Here is a 12015-nt window from a genome sequence, read left to right as displayed (position 1 = left end):
TTTTCATTGCTAATTCACTCCCAGACATTTGCAAAGACTAAATCTACAAAAATGAATGTGAAGTGTTGGTGCAGCATTTAATGCAGAAACATTTGTTTAAATTAGTGTAAATTGTTGAAATTGAATAAAATATGCAAATCTGCAGTTTACTGGAAATCAGCATTGCGTTCTGATAATTTTTTGAGGGGGTGGACAAATAATACACTATAATATAACATTTTCACATCTCTATTGTGCATAGTGAAGCATCACAGTCTATTTAACATTTACACATCGCTGTGTCAAACTGCATTGCACTAGAAATTATTCAATATTGATGTGAAAATCACAACTTCTTATGTCATTTTTTGTCTGAAAAATGTAAAACTAAAATTTGAGAACGCCATGTTGCATGAAGTCTTTTTACAGAAGACAGACTAAACATCTTAACACCTTATAAAGGATAAAAGGGAAACATGATTACAAATATTGAGAGAACTGAATAATAAATTGCACCAGAAGCAGAAGATACCTAATGTATTAACTAGTATTACCTAGTAGTATTACTTAGTACCTACCTAGTATTACCTAATGGTTTTTGGGTGAAACTTGGACACGCATCTTCAACTGTTGCCTCCCTAAATGTCTTAATTTTGCATTCCAATATGGCTGGATTTTAATTTTTATGTCATTAGCAGTCTACCCTACACTCAGTATATCTGTTTATCAATGAATACAAAAGAACATTGGGTGCACCAATTATTGAAACACAAAATCAGGTTCATGCAAGGTAAATAAAACTTTTTTCAGACATTAGGTGGCTGTTTACACTCACTGGCTTGCATGAGCTGACCCTGACGCCCAAACACCTGGGAGAAAGGGCTACGACTGCAGGTGAGCATCTCCTCCATGGCTGAACTCCTCTGGGAGGGGAAAGGTCCTTCGTCTTCAGGAAGAGAAAGTGCACCGTGGGTCAGTCTCCGAGTGTAGAGGAGATTGGCTGTTGCACTGGAGCGATCCTCTCTTCTCCCTCTCTCAACTGCTAATTTGTCTACTTCACGACCTCTCCTATGCGTTACTGCCTCCCCACTGACTGCAGATCAGTCCTGTTTCTCGCAGCCTCAGATGCCGTCAGAGTTGCTGCTGCTCCTAAGCTGTTGGGAGATCTGTGTTGGGTTGCTTTCAGCCTGCTCATTAGTGCTCCAGTGTGGCGCTGCTTCAGACAGAGAGCCCAGAAAACACAGCATGAACAAAGCAAGAGGGAGAGAGGGAGAGAGCGAGAGAGGGAGAGAGGGAGAGAGGGAGAGAGGGAGAGAGAGAGAGAGAGAGAGAGAGAGCGATGAGAAGGAAAAGCCTGCTGCAGAGAGGAGACAGAATCTCTCCCCTGACAAAAGTGAGAATAGAGATGACTGTGTGTACATGTGTGTTCGTTTGTGTAGGGCCAGCTCTTACACTGTAGCTGCAGCCTGTAGTTTCTTTCTGTGATTTCCTCTCTCTCCTTTATCTCATCTCTTTTTAATTCAATCTGACTCCTCTACGGTGAGTTGACAGGCATACATGTTGGGAAACGGATAAGATACACAACAGATAAGCATGACAAGATGTAACTTAAGCAAATACTGCAAGCAAATACCAGCATACACTCAAATATGGCCTGAGGTCTGTTCATTCACCAGCAGTCATATAAGAGCTTCACAGAGAGTGAAAACAGGACTTGCAATTCCTCAAAAATAAAAGCTAATCGTACAGTAGCTATAAACTCAAAATTGATTGATTGAAGTCAAATGAAGGTCCATCACTGGAATTTGATTTGGTGTTAACCTATTCTTCTCTCCTCTGTGATCTACTGTGTGTGTTTAATGACTGGCTCCAACCCAAATTTCCTTCAGTATAATAAAGTTTGAGTTATTTCTCTCTCCTTTCCCCCCTTACTTCCCTACCTAAGTATGATCCTCGAAATATAGACAGAGAAGACTGATTCTGCATCTCTATCTCTCACTCACACACAAACAGTTTTTGCAGGTAGGCAGCATTTCGCTTGTGCAGGCAAAAAAAAAAAGCACATACGCAAGTCTCGCTCAAAGCAAAACAGATTCTGTACAGAAAACTCAGAACCATGGACACAAAAATCAGTTTCTAACTAAAGGGGCCAGTGGATCATTAAAAATGGATCCACATCCTTATTAATGTCCTCATTACCATGTCTGTTCAGCTCCTGAACAGCATGCAGAGATGGAAGAAGAGACTTTATCCCAGTATTCTGTTTGCAGTATTACTTCCACCCAGTGCTGCTTGGAGGGGGTTACCTTCATAACAGCAAAGACGGGTTCGTCTTTTCTTTGAACTCGGTCTGAAATAAGTTGTTGGAGGCAGCACATTGGCTATAGTAGGAGATCTGCAAGCCTACATATGCTCAAATATTTGAATTTCATTCAGCTTTTCAAGGAGATCTGGACAAAAATGTTGTCACTGCACCAAAAAACTATACAAAAAAGAAGTAACATACAAATGAAGAAACATGCAAGAAGTTTAATCTTCAGTTAAGTAAACATTAAACACATTGACATTCTGACAATTATGCCTCAAAAACATGTCACTATCACCAGGAACAAGCAGCGCCAAAGAGGGGGAGGGGGTGACTCAGCTCTCTCATCTGTCTATACCTGAATCACTGTGATCCCAGCAGGACTGTCATCCTTTCACACACTGCTCACTACTACATGCAAACGTAATAATCACCTTCATTCAAACTCTACTCTTCTTTTTGCCTTTCAGGGCAGAGCTCCAACCCACCAACTGCAGGTAGGAAAAAAAATCCAATTTGTCTCACACCACATCACTGGCTTTAGTTTAGTATTAACATTGATTGTCAAACTTTCAAAAACGGCTGACGAAATTAACAAGAAGGAGATCAAAGGTTTCTCTTCAGACTTCTGGGAGGAATGTTTTTGTTTTCAATCATCTCAAATCATGCGTCCTCACTCCTCATCAGAACTTCCTCTGAGAATTCAACATGGCCCTGGGCTAAGAGCCCCAGCTGTGTTGAGCATACAAATGCAGCCTGGCAGTTTGAAGTTATTGCTGAGCTTCTGAGCTCTGGGAGATCCTGTACTTCAGTGCAGTGGTTTGTTGCTTTTAGGTACACTGGCACAATTACTCACTAAAAATCCCCTGTCATGCAGGCATTGGTACTTAAAGCACCTAAAGGCCGGTCCCTTATTCCCAGAGACTGTAGTTGGTCTTTTCTAAATTTTGGAACACTAAAAAAGACATGCGTTAAAATGCAGTTTCACACACATCTGCAATGACTCCTGTGAGTTTCTGACAGCTTCTGGTTTTCCTCAGTTCAATTACAAACTGAAGTTGTCTGAGAGAGAAGGAAAATACAAAGAATCCAAACCACTTGTGTCGATTTGTTACAAAAGCTTCTGAAGCGTGAAAACATAAGCTTCACCAGGGGGTTAACAAACCCACAAGCCTTTCAATAAGAACGCATGGCAGAATGAACCAGCTCGCTTCACCTGTGTGCCGTGTACGGTGATATGTCAATGTCACAGACTGATGTATGGCACAGCTGCTGTTTCCAATGTATTTTCCTAATACTGAAGAAGCATAATAATCATCTTTCCCCTGGACACTTATATTGTCTGCCTGTAGCAAATAAAAGATTCTGCATAACTGTCAAAATTACAATTAAATTCATGCCCACTGTGCCGCCTGCTGATGAACAATTTTAGGCAGAGATTACTTTTCATGTGTTAATGTTGGATCGAGAGATCATGCTGTCCCAGGCCGGCACTTAAAGACAGCATTGGTCGTTCATTTCTTAGTTTGACTTAATTAAAGTCAACATCCATGTTTAATTTCAAAAGGGGTGAATTGATCTGTCAAGGCTTTGCCTCTAAAACAAAATATTGGTACAAATATTGATTTCAATGCTGTATAAGAGTAGGCTACTAAATGAGTATTCAAGCACAAAACTTAAATGTACCCTGCAGAGTATTTGACTGCTGGAAGCGCTATGGAGGGATGTTTTTTTACGAATGGGCCCCATGTTGTTTATTGTCGCGTATGCACACAAGGATGCGTGACACTGAACCATTTCTATTAACAGTTTTACACTCTTCCGCTGATCTATAGGGAGCGATAACGCACCACTCACCACACCACAGGGAAGAAGAAGACTGCTAGCAGCCTGGAAAGTAAACACGGATGGAAACAATGCAGGTTTTTAAATGTTCCAATTAGTCTTCTTTTATAAGGAAGGAAGTATATTCAGTTTGTTCAGCCCACACACAATGGATTTCGGTAAACTAGAACTAGAACCATGGTGTAATGTGTAAATAAGTCAGCTTTAGAAGTGTTAAACTAGGCATGTTTTTTCACTTCATGCTAAGCTAGGCCAACTACAGCGCTGCACTTAGCGTACAGACATGCGACTGATGACAATCCCCTCATCTCAATCTTGGGGGGAAAAAAAACACTCACTAATCCGTTGACTCTTCACTTTTTATGTGCACGTCTTAACTGAGTCTCATTACAAAAAATGTTAAATGTTAGAACAGGCATTAATTAGATCTTGGTTGATGTTGCCTAATTACAGTTGAGGTTTCTGAGTTGCAAAGGTCAGGGAACTCAATGCAAAGACATCAAGAGGAGAAGTAAAATTAAGCAAAAGTCATATTAACAAAGGTAATTACCATTTTGAAGGTCCTGTGTTATTATTTAAGCTTCCATTCATTAGTAAAAGGAAAGATCAAGGATTGTGCTACTGCAATTACTGTTACACCAACCTACTGGAGTACTGGAGTGGAGTGATCTCATTTATCCCTTGTACAGGGACAACAATCAAATGTAAAAGATGTCAAACATAAACATTGCATCTTCTGACTTTTGGTTCATCTCTTTGTTCCTCAGTCAGGGTTTGTTAAACCCTTTGTTGTAGATAATACAGTAAATATGAAAGATGAAAATGGGACAATACCAGTTAATAGCTGCTACACCAACTGATTGTCTGCTTTCCCAGAACACAGGTCTTAGTCTGGATAGCGTTGCAGTGAGACTTTTTTGCATCCAGATTCCAAATGTTAAGATACTAGCGGTGGAGAGAATGCTTTAAAAATAGAAAACATGTGCTGCTGTAAATGGATTATCTAACAGAAAGTGGGAGTGCAGAAGACATGCAGTGGTATTACAAAATCCCCTCTCTATTAAACCTACTGTTCCAGTGGTTAAAGTAAGGAAAGGGTGCCCCCACATGGACATTATATTACTTTGTAGTTCTATAAGGCACATCGTGCTACATTAGGCTACATGCAAGTCTGGTATCACATTCTGTTGAACATGAAAACAACATGAAATCCACTTCTCCATAATGAAATAATTTGATTTGTTTACTAAATAAAGTTTCACACAAACTTCACATATAATCTTTTAACATTCTCCATTTATTTTGAACACTCGCTTGAAAAAACTTTAGTGCAAATCATACAGAGGACCTGTTCAGATATGATAACATTATTTTAAATTATTAATAAATATACATGACTCAATTTATACTTTGAAATGCTACAAGCACTTTTCACAGTTAAATAACAGTCGTCCAAACCGGCCTGTACATCCAACACATTGCAGTCCACCTGAATGAAGAAGATATTACCAGCAAGGGTTGAAAAGGCAATAAAAGAGGTACCATTACTCTCTCTCTTTCTCTCTCAGAGACAGGCCACTGTCAAGTTTTAGTTTACCCAAATTAATATAACTCAATTCATTCATAATTAAATAACTACATAGTATAGCACTGGATCTTCAAACTAGAAGCTTATACAAAATTAAATCAAAGTTACATTTCATTACACTCACTCTTTGAGATTAGCAACAACTCGCCACAATCATTTCCATATTTCACTACTGGGTTCCAGCAAATATCTACCCCATAATTGATCTTACATTTCCATTTTGTGATTTATACAAGTTGGAATTTATTATACACACTTCACACAATAAGAATGTTGACAGATTATAAGCCTGTATGCTACAGATGATGGTCATATTTGACATGTTGTAGTCTTTGAATGGGGAAAAATAAACACAAAATCCTATTTCTGACAAGCAATTTGTATAACGGTGCAAAATTAAGCCTACTGGACTTCTGGAACTATTTCAGTGTTTCAGGATTCCAGAAGTTGGCTCCGTTTTGCTGTTAAGAGTTGAACTCTTATATTGTAAAGGTGTCAATGATGCATCCAAGTTTACAGATTATAGTACTTCTGTTTGCAATTGCAGTGCCAAATATATCCCATATGAGGTAAAACAGCTAGCTACATTTATTCTGTATAGTCTTTGTGCCACATTTAGTCATATTACATACATTTGATGGCACATTCAAGGAATTATTCTCAAAACCTTCATACAAATACAAAGCAACTGGGCCAACCAGATTATTTACAATTTTAATTTTCAATATATCTATTAATGGTACATTCCCTCCAAAACTGAAAACACTGACTTTCATCAACAGTGTAGATTTCCTTAAGCGTTTGATAGGTAGCTTGTGGACAATGTTACACTGTAGTATAGATTGTTACTTTTCCATGATCTCGTAGTCTTGCGTTGTTGATGAGTCTTCCATTATGTAATTACACTGGTTATTGTCAATCAGACGAAACATCAGATTAAGTGTTTTAGGCCTAATTGAATCAACATAACCCATCCTAAATTAATGTTACTGTAGTACAAGCTCGCAGCATGCAGTAAGAGTTTAAACCAAAAGGCCACAGACTACAGATAAAGAAAAGTGCAAATGCATGCTGATAATGATTGCCACCTGCCATCCTCTCTGAATAACCCAGCCAAGTAGGAAATAAGAGCAGCTTTCAATTTCAAAGTGCAAATCCAAGCCATTGACAGCAAGTGTATGAAGTGAAGGAGAAATCTACAAAACTCAAACTACAAAATCATTCAAATATGCAGTTAGATACATCCACTCACTTCAGTATCGTCCGTCTTATCCATCCTCAATCCAGTTATTATTGTACAGTATGATGCAATTTGGGTCACTGGGGTTTACAGTGTGATTAGCAGTTACCTCCTTTTACAGTAGTATCACTGTGACAAAAGTGTGTTTGAGGAGCTCAACACAGCAGGGTCCTGAAAACAACAAACAAAACAATATTGATAAAGATATGGACTTGAGATTGCTTACAATCATCTAGTTGTGTCATTTATGCTTATAATTTAAGACATTTTATTTAATTTTCACTTTATACACATTAGTTAACTTTAAGGACATGGCAGTGCTGAGATCTTCTCGATGGTGTGTCCAACATTAATTGCACAATTACTTTGTTTATCATCTTGACAGGCTTAATTGGAAGAAATTTGGATTACAGTGCATGTCTTTTCTTTGTTTGCAATGTTTTCTTTTGTAAAAACATCACTTGATTATCGTCATCATTTTGCAATTAAACTTAAAATGTGCCTTAACTACCTGATGATCCCCAGTGGGTAGCTGAGTAGTCTTCAGGCTGTAGGACTCTGCTCATTGCTGTTGGTGACGGCTCCGGTTGCCTCCTCTCGGCTCTGGGTAGGAGGCAGCTCATCCTTCTGTGGTGCAGCCTGCTGTGGTTTCACTATGGTGATTTTAATGGGGATTCCTTTGACGTTATGCTGGACTCTGCTGTACTGGCGCATAGAGGGGTTGAAAGTGCGAACAATGGGAAGTTCATTCAGACTGGTGTCTCTTGTTTTGGCTGCGTGCTCTCTTTTATAATTATTTACTTCTTTTGTTTGAAAAGACCGTTTGCACGGTAGGATGGCGGACCTTTTACCAGGGCCAGAAGTCTGGAGTCTTGTTTTATGCTTAGGCGAGGCTTGTTGTTTCTCTTCAACCCCTCTATGCAGGTGTCTATTATTTTCCTTTGTCACAGAGATTCCTCCTTCTTCCTTTTCTTCACCTCTTTCGGTTTCTTGGGGCAGACCGCCATGTGTTTGGTTCTGCTGCGGCGCATTGTGAACTCCCTGCTACAGTGTGGGCAGACAAAGATCTCCTGCTGCACATCCACCTGTGCAGGTGACATTTTATTTGATGAAGGGACTGGCTTGTTCCTCTGTGGCATGACTCTTTGGACCAACTTTTTCTTTTTTTTTGTTCAACACCTTGAACTTCACATTCACCTGTGATTCTTGGTTAGGTTTGGACCTGTTTGACTGACTGGGCCTATTCGAAGCATTAAGTCCGTGAGTAGAATTGGTGGTAGACAGAACTCCATTTTGAATTTTTGCAAAGTGCCGTAGTGGGATAGGATTCCTTTTGGCGTGTATCGCCTTTTATCACTGGCATTTGCACAAGCTAGGATATGCTTGTGTAACTCTGGCATGTTATCAAAGCTCTTTCCACACTTAGTGCACCTAATAGCCGTACTAAAGGTTGTGGGATGTTGTGGGTGGTGAAGTTTGTGGCTGAAGCCACTGAGCCAGCAGGTGATGTTATGGTAAGGAAATGGAGGGGGCTTAAAGCTGGGATAATGTTGGTTAATGCCAAGACGAACATCAGGCCTTTGACTTTGGCTCCGTCTGAGGCCATCATTTTATTGTTGTAAACAGTTCTTCAGCTGCCACATCTACTTCACTCCCACTATCTTGGGTTCCTCTGCGGCATCGGGCAACGAGGGCTTTGTGTTGACTTTTGTTAAGTTATGTAGTTCTGAGGTCTTAGTTTTCCCTTTTCGTCTTCTGTGTACGTACACTGCTGGCCAGGATGCAATTCTTCTTGATGCTGTTTCAGATTACAAAGGTAGACAAATTCTTTTTACATGGCTGCAAACATAAGTCTTGCCGACGCCGTGGAGGTTTAATCGATGATCAAGCAAAGCAGAGGGTTTGTTGAAGAGCAGCACGCAGAACTCACATTTGAAGGGCCATTCATCAGCATGGTCACCTACATGATAGCCAAGTTCTTTCATTGAATGGAAAAGATTATCACACACATTGCAGATAAAAATTCTTGGTAAAAGTCTGCTGTTGTGCATCACTGGTATGTTGTTGAATGATTCGTCCTCTACAGCTTTCTCAGAAGAAGGTGAGGTCTTAGATGAAATTTTGGGTATGGAAACACTACTATCAGCAGGTTCCTCCTTTTTATGGTTGGTGACTCTGTATTAACAGCAGGCTCTGGGTCAGGACTTGATTCAGCCATAGTAGGACAATCCGATATCACTGAGGCGGCGGTGGTGGATAGAGTTACTGATTCTGAGATGGAGGACATAAGAATAGTGGGGTCCACAGTTTGAGGATTGGGCATTGAGACAATCTGTTGCTGTTCTATGTGATTAACAACCATCTGTGTAGGTGCTGGAGGCTCTGCGGTGTTTCTTGTAAGGTAACTGCAGCAGGGACTATACTCCCTGGGGCTTCAAGAGCTATTGTGCACTCTATCAACACTGTGTTGCTGGCAATGTTGTAAGAGTTGATGAGTGAATCAGTTAAAGTTACAGTGGGTGTGAATGGCACTTCTGACATAGGAGTGGACTCAACTATAGGCGGATGAAGAGCTAGTGGATCCGAGAGAAACACATGGCCAGGTAGATTTAGATTTGGATCAAAGGACTGGGAGAGAGTAACAGGGTTGGCAGAACTCGTGGTGGCAAATGCAGAAGTTAAATCACACTCTGAAAAATGTAATGCATTTCGGTGCAAATTACCAGGGGCTCCGAAGATATTTGGGGCCAATACCTGGATTGGTTGGCTTGAAGGATTAGAAATATGGGGTGTGCCAAAACTGTGATTAATGAAGGAGCAGTTGGGAGTGTTCTGCGTGAGACTGGGGAAGCAAATGCTATAGTGCATGGTGAAGCTGGCTGCAAAGCAACAGGGGCTAGGGAGGCAGGTGATGGAGTCAGAGGATCAGAAGGAAGTGCAAGTCCATAAACAAGTCCTTCTGCCATAGGCTCCATTGGGTCATCATATCTGGACCTGTAAATATGGTGAAGTCTGTGACTAAAGGGGTCTCAAGATTCCCTAGGCTTACATTTTGCTCTTCATTATTCATCAAGGCTGTCTCCACCATACATGATTTTCCTTCTTTCAAAATTGCCTGTGGAACTAAATTTAATGTCGGTTCAGAATCACCCAGGGTCTTTTTTTGCAAACTCAAATCTAGCACAGCATCAGCTACAGCTACATCCACACTGCTGTTGACTGTATTAGAGAGATCCAGTGGCTGCTGGTTACAGGGAGTTACCGCCGGTCGCAGGGGACCAGCTCTCTGTCAAGATAGGTGTCGGTTCTGTCTCCACAGGTGGAGTTGTGTCATCCTTTACATTGGCTGTTTGGTGCAAAGGTGAACCATATTGGGTGTCCATCTGCCCTGTACTTGCAGCATCACAACATCCAGTGTCTGGTGTTTCTTCTTTGGAAGTTGGGTTTTGCTGGGGAGAGCTTGGTGGAGATCCGGTCCTTCTTTTAAACCTTCCTGATCCAGCAGGCAGGGGAGAGAGAGAGACAGGTGAACAAGGCTTCTGGCCATCTGCGAGGAGGGCAAGTGTAGGTTTAAGACCATCCTGCTTTTCCAGGAGCTGCTTCAGCTTTGGAGACACAAACACAGTTCTCTCCTTCTGCACAAACTGTAGACTCTGTATTCTGAGGATGTAGATTCTCTATCAAAGAAGATACAAGTGAAGAGGAGGAAGATGACACAACCACCTCAGACTCCAGTTCAGTTTTAATTTGTGGTAAAAGAGGTGGGTTGCAGTTCTTCTCTGGCCAGTGTTGACCAGGTATCTCTTTGCCTGTTACTGAATCAGTATTTAAAACCTGGCTGATTTGAGTGGGGTCTAAAATCAGGGCATCCAGTCCAACAGATCCAGACCCAGAATTAATCTCAGCTGCTTCACAGCTACTGACTGTACTTGTTGACACTATCTTTCCATCAATATAAAGCTCAGATTCTCTGAAATATGCTGGAGACATCTAGCATGTATTGCTCTGCATGTTTCACTATATTGTCCACAACAGCTGCAGGTGCTGTATTGTCACCAAGCTCTGTTTCTGGTGAGATTTTTCACTGAGTATCCTCTGGAGATTTTTCTTGGGGCAGCTGGGTTTTTTCCACATCAGTGACTTGCAGGTGCTGCTCGTGGATCCGTGCTCATGTTGTTGCTTGTGGTATGTGTAGTGAATATCTTTTCACAGTACTTGCAAGCATGATGTCCCTCTAATACTCCCAGTTTGTCTGGCTGAGCAGTGTGGTCACCAGCCGACAAAATGCAAGTATTAGAACTAGTGGGGGATGAAGTATGAAGCTGCCTGACTGATCCTACTGAATCCAGAGGCATCATCTTCTCATGCTGCAGCTGACCCAGATTTGAACCAAAAAAAGTGTTGCTCTTATTGGTTTTGTACGCATGTGTCTCATTGTTCGCCAAAGCGCGTGGATGGCATGTGTTGTTCTAAGCCTTGTTTGCTGGTAAAATGTCTCTCACAGTGCTGGCAGGGAAAACAGTTCCAATCTCTCTCAGTATCCTGGTTTGGATGTTTATGGAGATCTGGGTACAGTGACTTAATCATGTCTGATTCCATGTTAGTTTCCTCTTGATAAATGTAGTCCTCCTCTTCCTCTTCCTCCATGTCCTCAATGTCTCCAAATTCAGAGATGTACAAGTGAGGCGAGTCCTCCATCTTTTGTGGAGGTTTTATTCAGCTTTGGAACACAAGTACTGACAGTTGTCACACCTATTGACTAGATAAAGAAGATATTGTCATTAAGCAAACCACACATAATATAGCTGAATGGCTAGCTAGGGCCATTTATTTATGGCATCAAATGAGCTGACGCTTTTATCAAAAGTAAACATACAATAGATGAATTCAACCATCCAACAAAAAATTGCAAGAATCATGCGAATATATCAAACTCATGTGCCACACCCAAACCTTATGGTTTCAGTTGTCTGCTTTATCAACTTATTATGTATAGCAATATTACTATTGATAGCGTAATACTATTGTATTTGATTAATTCAATTTGGCAAACAGCAA

At 40.8% G+C, this 12015-nt stretch overlaps 1 pseudogene; it reads right to left on the bottom strand.

Annotated features, from left to right (window-relative positions):
- Positions 1 to 6988: 6988 nt before the first annotated feature.
- Positions 6989 to 11703, bottom strand: LOC116679258 (PR domain zinc finger protein 2-like; annotated as a pseudogene).
- Positions 11704 to 12015: the final 312 nt, after the last annotated feature.

The sequence above is a fragment of the Etheostoma spectabile genome, unplaced genomic scaffold, assembly GCF_008692095.1.
Source record: "Etheostoma spectabile isolate EspeVRDwgs_2016 unplaced genomic scaffold, UIUC_Espe_1.0 scaffold00010034, whole genome shotgun sequence".
In the NCBI taxonomy this organism is placed as follows: Eukaryota; Metazoa; Chordata; class Actinopteri; order Perciformes; family Percidae; genus Etheostoma; species Etheostoma spectabile.
This window is presented reverse-complemented; position numbering and strand designations above follow the sequence as displayed.